Source organism: Orbicella faveolata, unplaced genomic scaffold (assembly GCF_042242905.1).
Source record: "Orbicella faveolata isolate gen_17 unplaced genomic scaffold, um_ofav_v1 contig_27, whole genome shotgun sequence".
Classification (NCBI taxonomy): domain Eukaryota; kingdom Metazoa; phylum Cnidaria; class Anthozoa; order Scleractinia; family Merulinidae; genus Orbicella; species Orbicella faveolata.
Window position 1 is genome coordinate 3,044,082 of NW_028301555.1, and position 12,211 is coordinate 3,056,292.

The following is a 12,211-nucleotide window of genomic DNA, read 5'->3' on the forward strand; positions in this document are numbered from 1 at the left end:
GCCGGAGTGCTTTCTAGCTGTTCCTAGTTCGCTTTGCTTTACAAAACAGCAGTAGTAGTCGAAAAACCACAGAGCGCTTTGTTGCCTATTCAAAACACCACAGAGCGCTATGTGGTGTTTTATTTTGGGATTTAACATTGAAAACTGGATGGCTCGTTGACTCGTAAATATCTCACAGATATTTTCTGAAATAATTTGGTTTTTCCTGTTTTTCACACCACAAAGCGCTTTGTGGCCTATTCAAAACACCGCAAAGCGCTTTGTGGCCTATTCAAAACACCATAAAGCGCTTTGTGGCCTATTCAATACACCACAAAACGCTTTGTGGTTGTCATCGTTATCATAGCGATTCTGTCAGTGGAAGTTATACTATGCGGAAAAAACTGGCAGAGGGGCTCTCTTATTTTGACAGGGAGGTTGGCGAGATTTTCGCACCACCCCTTACATTAATTGTGCATGCAATTTTTTGACTGACTCGTTCTTTTCACGATTGCTGTTTGAGTATAATGTGATAGTTTGACATAGTTGCATACATAATTAATGTATGGAGCTGTACGGAAATCGTACCTGGTTAGCCGAGTGCTCTTAAAGAAACCTCTGAAAGGAACCAATAGATTTTCGCAAACGTGCTGAGGCAGGTTATGTTGAACACTATTTCAGTTTTTTGTCAGAAAGAAATATCACCCAATCTCCGATAGAAGACTTGATACCCTTAAAAGTACTCGTTATGGTTATCAGACCGAGCACCGACTGCTAATGAGATTTGCATTCCTGGCATCGGCTGGAACTAGCTACAACGGGTGCCTGTTATTAACCGGGAGAAACGATGAAATGAAAGCAGAAGGTTGAAAGTCACGGTTAGGAATTCAGTGATACCTCAACAACCTATCACTTGTTTCGGTTGGAGAATCTTAGAGGGATTTATTATGTTCATTGATTTATAGCTCTACTGTTAGTCCTCGTTTGTAGGCACACCACTCAGGAATTTAGCATTGAACAAGGAATGAAACTTACGTCGGATACTGATACGGGTATTTCTTTTTTTTACAAGTCTATGGATCTCGCCATAACATTGCAAGGTGAAGAACTCGACCAGTGTTTTACCAACACGGACCTCATACTAGTTCAGTAACATAATTCAGTTATGACAAAGAAGACTACAAATCTTTTTTTATTTATTTATGGCTAGACTGGACTTTACACAACTGGTGTTTTCATGAGCAGGTACAATTACCATTATCACTATCAACCGGAATCTTATACATGTAGATCTTTCTACACACGGGCGAACCAAAACAATCTTACTTGTGACCTTGAATTAATTGGCTTGAATTACCTGCAATGCTCACGGATGATACAAACCATTGCTTTATCCAAACATTTTCGAAAATTATATTTTAGGGCCTGTTTTTAGCCTGTGTTGTAAAACCACTATAATCTCGAGATTCGTATTGTTACAAAGGCAAAATAACCAAAGTTAGAATTAGTTTGAGAAATTCTATTTTTGACAGGTAAATGCCTTTTGGACATACTAATATAATACTTATCATTGTATTTACAGTGGTGCACTTCTAACATAGGCCAACAAACTAATTTTTTTTCATCATTTTTTGACATGTTTTTAAGAACTTTCTTATGGCTTCCATTCAAACCTGGTAAATCCAAAATTATGAAAAGAAATGTGAGAGGAGGAGTTGTCGACTGACCAACAGGTAACACGATGCTTGATATTTTCACCATACCTAGTTCATGCATTTTGATTAGCTTATTTAAACCAAGGAAGGTGGCCACAGTTAGTCATGCACGACTGTGACTGGGTTCTTATTGCAAAGATGAAAAATTGTCATGCTTTTGTCCCTTAAATCTACATCCAACAAACTATTCACCGACAACACAGTGATTTGTGGTTCATTTAGTAAAAAAAAAAGTAGACATATTTTCTTCAGCCTTTGAGCTTGGGCTAATTTGAATAAGCTGTTGTAAATGTAGAACAATCAAAACAATTTCAGACTCATCCTCTATTTACTTAATTATTACTTATTGATACATCTGTGAAAGAAATATTGATAAAAATTTAAAAACTGAATCTACAAAATATTGATTATTCTACATCACTGTCAATAAACTCATCCTCTATTAACTTTCTGTAGAGGTCTTCATCATCATTGTCTTGTTCTTCTTGCCCTTCCTCTTGTTCTTCTTGATCCTCTTGTCCTTCTACTTCTACTTCGTCTTCTTCTAACTCCCCCTCCTCCTCATCGATCATATCATCTAATGCCTCCAGGTATGGTTTGGCCAGGCTATTAAAAATATGGAGAGGGATTTACTTCATTAATAGACACAACAATATTGTGGAAAACTGACACTTTCTGTGAAGGGGCCTGTTACGGCTATTTTGTGTTTTCTTTGTGTCCTTTTTTGTTCCGTATGTTAATGTATGTTTTCATATTCTGCATGCTTTTTTTCTCGCATCGTATGTAAATTTCGTTGCGTATATATTTGTGTTATCCTTTCATGTTCATTTAGTGCTAGTTTATCGTCTGGTACACTTGTATCTTCTTGGTTCCCTGAACCCCGTTGCCAGCATTTTGGTAAGCCGTTTAGTTTATCGTCTGTTTGTATTTTCCTCTTAGTTTTCTGCCGTCTTCGGTTAGTTATTTGTAGTAATTCGTTTCATGTTTACCTTTAGGAATTTACCTTCCTCCTACGGAAAGTCAAATAAATTTGCTGGACTAATTGAAACTAGCTTTAAGTTGTGTCTGAAGTCGGCCCTTTGCTGTTTAGGGCCCATTTCTTGAAACTTCCTGGCTACTCGAGGGCTTGCCAACTTACAAGGACCGTTTTCAGGCTGCTGTTTTGGGCCCAAAGCACCAAACTACATAATGAAACTGAAATCAGTTTTTAAAAAGAGCTTTGGAATTATAATCTAAAGTACAACAGTAATATTATTATAATTCAAATTATAATTATGCATACTGTATTTGAAAGTGGAAGTTTTTCCACGAGGAATGTGAACGCCTTAAAGAGATCTTCTCCCGACTGCGCTCTCCTGACGACCTTGTGCAGTCAACCATTCGCATATTTATTGAATCAAAAGTGTCCGAGGATTCACTTAACCGAGTGGCGGATAAAAGAGAAACCCCAGTCAGAAGCGTGTTACCCTACAAGGACCAGAAATCTGCAAACGTATTATACGTAAACAGCTGGCTGACCTCATTCAGAAGATCAACGCAGATATTAGCCCAGTTTACACAAGTAGAAGGATCAAGGATGAAATTAAGGTCAGGGAAGACAAGCAGCCTCTTGTGAGTCAACAATGCGTGGTGTATTCATTTCAGTGTGGCCTGTGTGATCATACTACTAACTATGGTGTGATGCAGGCTATGTCGATTACACGTGCCGACACCTACATCAACGAATTGTAGAACACAAAGGATCGGCAATCGGAAACCACCTCAGAGAGCAGCACGATATGGAGCCAGAAGACATCGCACAGAGTTGTCAGAACAAATTTTACTCCCTTATTTTTGAAATGTTTTTTTTATCATATAACTGAAACCAACGCTAAACAAACTGTGCGATTCAATTCGCGCCAAATTATTTGTTTAGAGCAATTCTTGCTAAGATTATTTTATTTTTCCATTGTATATTTTCAACACTTTTTCACATATTTTGTCACATTTTAGCGTTCGCCACATTTTTATCTATTATAACTTGTTTTTAACATATTTATGGCTATATGCTAATTTAGAAAATTTTACTCACTTGAAAATGACCTCGGAGAGGTCGAAACGTCGTGACTTTTTAGCGCTAGTTTTTATTTCAAAATCGATTTCTAAGAAACTACTTTTTAACATACTGTATTTCTGTACCTAAATAAGAAAACCAGTTTTTGATTAATATGATGCAAATAGATTTCTCTATAAACTCACTTCCTTCAACTTAATGTCTGCTAATTTTTCATGCAAATAGCAAACCACCAGTTGTGATTGCAGTTACCCGTCTCATTCTACATAGCAATTTTCAATTTGGTTTCAAAATTAACTTGCATTTGGGTATGTATCACTGTGCTCTGTTTTGCATCCTGTACTTTCTTTGTTGTGTTGTTTGTAATATTGTTAATACTCTGGTTCTGGTTTCAAGGCACTTCAATGAACTGTTCAGACATCACTTACTTCCAGTATGAGATGAAGTAATAAAGTACATGTCATTTTTGGTCTAGGACATTGATGGGGATTCCTGGACAGGCTCCCAGAGGAGCTCCCATCTGCTTTCAAAATTGTATCATTAGGCTAGCAAAACTAGTGCCAGTCCCAAACCCCACATTAGAATTTAAAATCCTTAAAACTCATAGTCTTGTTGTTATTGGGATAAAATGTTCTAGGTTCCGAGCTACTGTGTCTGAAACACCTCACAAGATTAGAAGCCACAGATTTAGGAGAGCCATTCCCTAACAGGAACGTTTTAATCATTGTTCTTTGTTTCTGAAAGAGAGAGTCTATTTCACATGTACGAGAAGCCTGGTGCAACAAGGCTCTAACCCAAGCAATTTTGTGAAGTCAACGTTCATGACTAGAAAACAAGACATTCTGTCCAGTGTTTGTGTGATTCCTATATATGTCACTGGATGTTCTTTTCAGAGAAATGTTAAAGTTAATTTGGCTAACAATTCCTTTCTATTTAAATGTATGTTGCTTGAAAACTGTGATCAGGTGGCCCTGGATGCAATTTGAGTTTTTCTGTAATTTTGAAAAGTCAAGCCCCACTGTTTGTTATTAATATTGTATCAAAAGGATAACACCATTCTTATCGTGGTTATTCTGTTAGTTCCATTTCATCATTACTGAAGGTAGCTCTGCAGTTATTCTGGGCACACTCACCCATGTCAAAGTTTGCAACATAAATTTTGGGGCTTTGAAGTGTTGGTTAAGAAATTTTGGGAAATATTTTGTCTTTCACTCGGTGATAATGTTACTTAATTCCATTTACTGGGGATAATATTTTTATTCTTACTGGTGTTTGACTGGACCCCATTTTTTTGACAACAACACTACCAGTAAAAAAAATTTTGCTGGCATACTTTTGCTCAATTTCTGGAACCAGCTTATTTAGACCTAATACAAACCATGCCCAAGTTTCGGGGAAACCATTTGAGCAGAAGTTCGGAAGTATTAAGACAAAGACATGTAAACTCAACTCTAACATTCACTGAAAGTTTCTACATATTGACTCTCATTTCCAAAACAAGCCATGAACCCAAATTTTGTGAGAAGCTTGCTCCAAAGCTTGCTAAATCAAAGTGGCTGGTTGATTAGTGATCGTGCGAACCATGAAAAGCATTAATCCCTAGTTCTCAAACACTATAACCTCCTTGAATTTTCAAAGATGCATTTTGCAACAGTATTTGGAAATAACTTTTGTGTCAAAGTCTTTCCACACAAATTGCATGGTACTGCAATATTTTGGCTACAAGTTTTACTGTTGTGACTCAAAAAGAAATGCGGCACTGTTGTCAGGATTGTAAGCCACTCCCCGACTGATCTCTGGTGAGGCAGAGAAGCAGTTTTATTAATCTATGATTACAAATACAAAATGGGTACTACAGGCACAGGCTGAGCCATCTTTCTGCAGTGCCTTAATATATAGTTAAAAAGACAATTATTAATAACAATAATAATATATAAAAAAAGCAATATTAAAAACAACAACAATGACAACAAAAATATAACAATAATATTAATGATAATAATGTGCTTCAGGGCATGAATTATGTTTTCATTCATGACAATTGGTTCATCGTATTTGACCAGTAAAAGTGCCTCACTGGGTCTAATTGTCAGAAAAGTGGAGTCTCATCAAAATGTGCGGGCACAGTTCGTGGATGTGCTCCATGACTGATTAATCACCCAATGAATCACTGTTGCAACACCAAAACAAGAAGGCGAGTTTATAAAAAAGTTGAGCACTTCTGCAAGTTGAAATTTTCTCACGAGTGCTAATGGGCAACAAAAGCCTACTAGGTGTGCAACTAAAAAGACACATGGGGAACCAACAAAAACAGAACTATAGTTACCCAAAGGGCAAATTAGCTGGAAAGCTAGTGTCAAACACTGCATTAATAGCCGTCAAGCTCATTCTAAGAGCTTTGCGGAATCCAAAAGTTTCTTTACTCTGCCTCCTCAACTCCTCAACCTCTCTTAATTCATTTATGTTTGCTGTGCCCCAAACCATCACAGGAAAGAAAGTGAGTGCTTTGCAGGCTGTAAGTATACCTGTAGAATAAAGTAGGGGCAATTGTACATGTATGGTTTACCAGTTTTGTCATTTAAGTGCTGTTGGTTACTTTGTAAATGGCACTTCAAAAGTTAAGGTTGTTATTTGCTAACAGAGAAAGCTCAACTTGCTACAAGCTGTCTTGTTCACAGCTTTTGGGGTTTTAAATAAGAGTCACAACAAAGAATAGAAAAAATATGTGCACGCGAGAAATGCTTAAGTAGCTACATATGATATGCAAATATCTTCTGTGTAACATGCAGCAAAAATTGCTTGTATCACTGCCATACATCTATACCTTGACCTATAAATTATAATGTACCACAGAACCTCCCAAACTACTGGTAAATTGAGAATTTTATTTCATATCAATTTTAAAAACAAAATTACTTTGTTCTAGTGGGGACAATGGGTTGTTGACTAGTTTAATGGACACACAAGGATATTAAGCTATGCATTAAAGTGGTACTGTACAATCACTTCTTCCTTAAGATTTTGAAACTCCATCTACTATAACACTCTCTGTGCTAAATTTTAAGCCTTCATAGCAGGGATGAAAAGGAATTAAAATTAGAAACTGGCTAATTTATCCAGGTTCGAAGAAGATGTGTTTTGAAAAATAATAGCCAAAACTATAAGTTGGCTTTCTCTAACACATTTGGTTTGCAATATTCTTCTTAGTATTGCTGGAGTACTTAGTATACAAGAAAAAACTCATAAGCTAACCAGATATTGAAGCATAATATAAGTTGGGACATAAGCCCTAAAATTCTTGAGAAAGTGCTGCCATTACAATTAAGACCCATTTACGTACAGGTAACAAAAAAAATGAATTATTTTGGCAAGACACAACTCTAAAAAAGTTATCAACACATGGCAACTGATACATATCATAGTAACAGCTGATGCTCACCATCCCTAGTCCCTTCTCTACTAAGACTTTCTTTGGTTTGTGTATGTTTTCCCTCATCCAACCCATGATGATCATCCATTACTGCAAAAACAGAAATTCAAAGCATTATTATTAAATGCAAAATCACACAAATGCAATTATATTTTAAGTTAGACTGACTGTTTTAAAAAAACATACAGCCTTGAAGATTAAAAGCTGTTCCTCAGAAAAGGGAAATTTAAAAGAAAACAAAATTCAATCAGAAACAACTGCAAGAGTATGACTATCTTAACAAGACCTAGGTTTTTAAAGTCTATTTCACCTGACAATGAAACCAAAACAGAACAGACTGAATCTCTAGAGGCAAAGTTTAGCTGGTGAGAGCTACATCATATTTACCAAGTGATAAAAGACATCATTGAGAACAAAAATACAAGTAGATAAACAAACCGTTTTCCTCTTCTTTAATTGTTTTTACATTAAAAAAAAAAAACAAAAAAAACCAAGTATCCAAAAATATGAATAAATTCTCCAGAAGATAACAAGAATGGCAATGTTCCTCACACAAGAGCTGACACAAAGAGATAATGGCAATGTCACCTAATGAAGACATGACAAGGCATTGGCATGTAACCCTATTATGTACTAATTGGACCAGCCACATAGAAAAGGAAACCTAGGCGAGCACTTCTTGAAGCAGCCTCACATGATGACTATATACACTGCGTGTCTACAAAACATTGCTTCATAACAAACAGCTTAACGGTAGCCAGTCAACAAAAGAGGAAAAGAAGAAAAGAAGGACAAACAACCCTGACCTTTACTGGTGATTCCTCAGCACTACATTGCGAACCCTTCAAGTGCAGAATTTTACACTTATTCAATAGCATCAAAAACAAAATGATCACTCATGGACATAAATTAAGACCTTAAAATCCAACAACTTGAGGAACGCTTTGATTGTATGTCATTTGGATTATTTTAGATTCTTTTGCATAAGTTGTTTATTATGTTGTTCCTTGTGCTCAAAATGTCATGTATGCCTATCAAAGTTCATAAAAAAAAAACTGTACCTTCCAGCCACCGCAAAATGTAATGTGGAGTGATAAAATACATGAATAGTACTATTTATAAGACCTGGCAAAATAGGGTAAGACTGGTACATCATATCTCTTTTGCAAGCATGGTGACCTATTTTAATTTATTGTTAGAGACTGTGCTTGGTAGCGAACATTCAGGGAAATGTATTGTACATTTGTTTTCATGATTGTGCCCAGGAGATTACTTTAAGCTTACTTTAAAATCGGTAGAAATCATTCCCAATACTGATAGAAGCAAAGAAATATCACACAAAGTAAAGGCTCGAAAGTTCGAACTGTCAAAAGAATGGTAAACTCGATTTCTTGACATCCTGAACTAAACTCAAATTTCTTGAACTGTGACCAATTTCAATCCTTGCAATCCTGCATTTTATTTCGAAACTACTGTTTTTGCTTTGCTCCATAGCATTTTCTATCCAACTAAACTGTATATATATTTGGTGCCATTTGGCGATAGTGCCATGTGGCGAAGGTGGTAATAAGGTGAATGAAAATTTGCTCTGTCGGCATGACAGCGTTTCTTTATGCCCTTGACGGAGGCAGATCTTAATTGCAAAATGCAAAACACAACAGTGTGGACTATACAAACCAGTACCAGCTTAGTTCGTGCCGCTTGAAAGCAACACGATCAACAATACTTAGACTGCTGATGAACATGTCGAAATGGCTTCGTAAACTTGAGCCATTTGAAATTACTCACTCCATTACTACAAACAACATAATACAATACACTACACTACACTTCACAAAGCTTCTTACCGACAATATTAAGCTTCAAAGGCAGCTGTAAATGTGTTTCGGAACCTGCAGAAAGATCCGGTAAAACGCCCTCACGATAAAAGTCACCATCGATAAGTTTCGAGCTTTGACCTGGCAAACACCGTCCCGTCCCCTAGTAAAATAATCTCAGAGGACACGGTCACAACGCATTTTCATTGGAAGAAACAACAACACATACAATTGGTCAAAAGGTGTTAGACATGTCTGCCACGCAGGACGAAAGTGCAACGCTAACACGCAATCAGCCGCAACCAGGGAGGAAGAGAGAGGACCCTGGGAACGAGGTTGACATAAACACGGCCTGGCTGCCAAGTACAGTTTCAAAATGGCGGCCTCGGAAGTCGTTTCTTTCGATCGCGGCGAATTTCTTCAGGATAGCAAGCACTTCAGAGGCTGAAACTTTGGTGAGTGGAAAAGTTTAATATTTAGTTGGTATAGTCCAAGACAGAAAAGGTGAAAGTGAGCTTTTTGGAGTGACCTATGGCAAGCCGTTTGTAGCAAAATTAAATCCTTGCAATATATGTTTAATCCTTTAAATAACGGTTTTATTTAAAGATAGAAAAAGGCATTCAATCCAATGGTAAATAAAATTTTTGGTTCAATTCAGTCTTTTAATTTTCACGATTCAATCCAATACCTGGAATATTGATTCAATCCAGTGCCTAAAATATTGATTCAATCCAATACCTAAAATATTGATTCAATCCAATACCTGGAATATTGATTCAATCCAATACCTAAAATATTGATTCAATCCAATACCTGGAATATTGATTCAATCCAATACCTCGAATATTGATGCAATCCAATACCTGAAATATTGATTCAATCCAATACCTCAAATATTGATGCAATCTTCCTGGGCCGAGTGCGGCCAACAGGAACGAGAGTAACTGAGCACTAGAGAGCACTGAAAACATGGCGGGCGAAGGAGAACTAGATTTAGAAGTTGAGTTTCCTAAGTTTCTTGCAGACATCTTGGATAAAACGGAAATAATTTTTGAGAATTTTGACTCAGAAGTTGGAGTCATGGAAGACCATTTCTTAAAATTCCTGTTGAGGTGCTCGAGGAACTTTGAGGACTAGGATTCATCTGGACAATGATAACAAAGATGATTGGAGTTTGGAGATGGACAATTCACAGAAGATTGACAGAGTATGGCTGAGAAGATATGAGGGGTTTCAACAGCTTACCTGATAAGGAACCGAAATCATTCAAGAGGATGGATATAATTTCATTGCAGGTTTCTTTAAGTCCATTGGGTTACGGGTTCAACGGAGAAGAATAAGAGAAAGGTTAGCAAAATTAGATCCCCAAAATACTGTCTTGAGATGGGGTGCGTAAATTCGCTTTGGCATCTGGATGGACATTACTCTCTGATCCGATGGAAAATACTAATTCGGCTGTATAGACGGATTTTCTCGGAGAATAATGTTTTTGAAATGTAGTGCCAACAATAAAGCAGCAACAGGTCTTGAATTGTTTCTGGATGCCGTTAAGAGAGACGGAGAATTTTGGCCTTCGAGAGTACAAGTAGATCATGGTGTTGAAAACGTTGGTGTGTGCGATACAATGGAGCAGGTTAGAAGAGAGGAGAGGGGCAGCTTCACTGCAGGGCCATCAACACAACCAACGAATTGAAAGATTGTGGAGGGATGTTTCCGTTGTGCTTCCCACTTGTACTTTTACACTTTTTGTAGTATGGAATTGTCAGGCATCCTGGACACTGATAATTCAGTGCATCTTTCCACCTTACACTTAGTTTTTCAACCAAGGATAAACCTTGCTCTTTGCCAGTTCACTGAAGCTTTCAACCACCAAAATGTAAGAACAGAAAAAAAACTGGTTGCCATACCAAATGTGGCTTAATCATATGATGCATCCTGAAAACCCCCTTTCAAATGGAAAGTCATATGATTTTGAATACTATGGTGATGATCCTGATGGTCCAACTCCATTGGGCAGTGATAACAATGTTGTAGTTGAAGAAATTGACCTGGTACAACATGATTCAGTGCAGTCATTTGTATTGGAAAGGCTAGATCCCTTAAGATAATCAAGTCAAATGGGAGTAGACATCTTCCAGGAGGCTCTAGAACTAGTGACAGTTAAACTTGGGCAACTGACAATTGCATAATACTACATGTGTGTGGGCTGGGTAAAGGAGATTATGGCCCTTAAAGTATTTTTGCAACTCAATTCACAACAGAAAACCTCACCCTGTATCAAATAAATTATTTTCTCATCTTCCTTTTCATTGGTATACAAAACTCAGAAACTGCTTGAATTACAGAATGCCTAACTTCTAGCAACACAACTAAACTGAAGAGAAATCAGGGCATTTGATAACTGCCACGTGCACTACTCTGCCTTGTAGATTTTTCAGGTGCTTATCAAAACAGATGTTAAAATGTTGCAAGGTTAATTTGTTATCTTATTTTCAAAAGTACCCAGGACACAAGACTAACCTCTTGGTGCACTGGCATAATGGCTACTAACAGGACTCATGTCACTAGCCAAAACTAACTTTGCACCAGCCAGCCTTTTTCATACACAGCTTCACTGACTTTTTTATAAGAGTGGTCAATCTTGAACATTTCTTGTTGCATCAAAAATGTTAATAATAATCACTAAGAAAATTTCACTCCCACAAACATGAATCCTGCTTTTCTTGAATATGCTTATGTTCAAACTCTGATGTACTTTTATCAGTGTTGCCATTTTCTTTTATCTCCCTTTAATAGTTAAATATTTATCATATGCTTATTAAGGCAATTATTTCCATGAAATCCACTCATAGTTTCCCTGTTTTCATTAGTTTCTATTCTCTTCAGTTTTACTTTGTCAGGATAATTCTCAATTTTGTTTTCATCCAGTAGACCAGTACTCCATTCCATCATGATTGTCACAATGGCTAGTGAAACTGCAAAATCTACTATTCAAAAGTTAAATGTGTGGCTAGTTGGCAGTAGTGTTAGCCTTGAGCCCTGGGTACCCGATAATATTCACAACAAATTGGTGCCATGCTTGTCATAGAATATCAAGAAAAACATCGTTTTTAGGAAAGAAGTACCACATGTGGGTTAAATAATGCAAAACATGAGACAACAACATTGAAAAACTTAAAACACATCCCAATGTTCAATGATTGCTGTCTTGTAAAAT

At 36.9% G+C, this 12,211-nt stretch overlaps 2 protein-coding genes and 1 long non-coding RNA gene across 6 annotated transcripts in view; 1 reads left to right on the forward strand and 2 right to left on the reverse strand.

Annotated features, from left to right (window-relative positions):
- The window catches only part of LOC149107152 (dual specificity tyrosine-phosphorylation-regulated kinase 2-like), a 112,524-nt gene that overhangs the window by 55,305 nt on the left and 45,008 nt on the right, over positions 1–12,211 (reverse strand). The window lies entirely within an intron of this gene.
- LOC149107154 (uncharacterized) lies at positions 1,143–9,273 on the reverse strand. 3 transcript variants are annotated; one of them, XR_016209321.1, is made up of 3 exons: positions 9,025–9,273; positions 7,187–7,267; positions 1,143–2,300 (listed from the first exon to the last, which is right to left on the reverse strand). It is a non-coding gene; the product is annotated as an uncharacterized LOC149107154 (long non-coding RNA). The 3 variants fall into 3 exon arrangements; XR_016209320.1 differs by having other exon boundaries at positions 1,143–6,272; XR_016209322.1 differs by lacking the exon at positions 7,187–7,267.
- The window catches only part of LOC149107155 (uncharacterized), a 119,404-nt gene continuing 116,542 nt past the window's right edge, over positions 9,350–12,211 (forward strand). The window contains exon 1 of the mRNA XM_089296518.1: positions 9,350–9,449. The gene's annotated coding sequence lies outside the window, so the exon portion shown is untranslated. The remainder of the gene's footprint in view (positions 9,450–12,211) is intronic.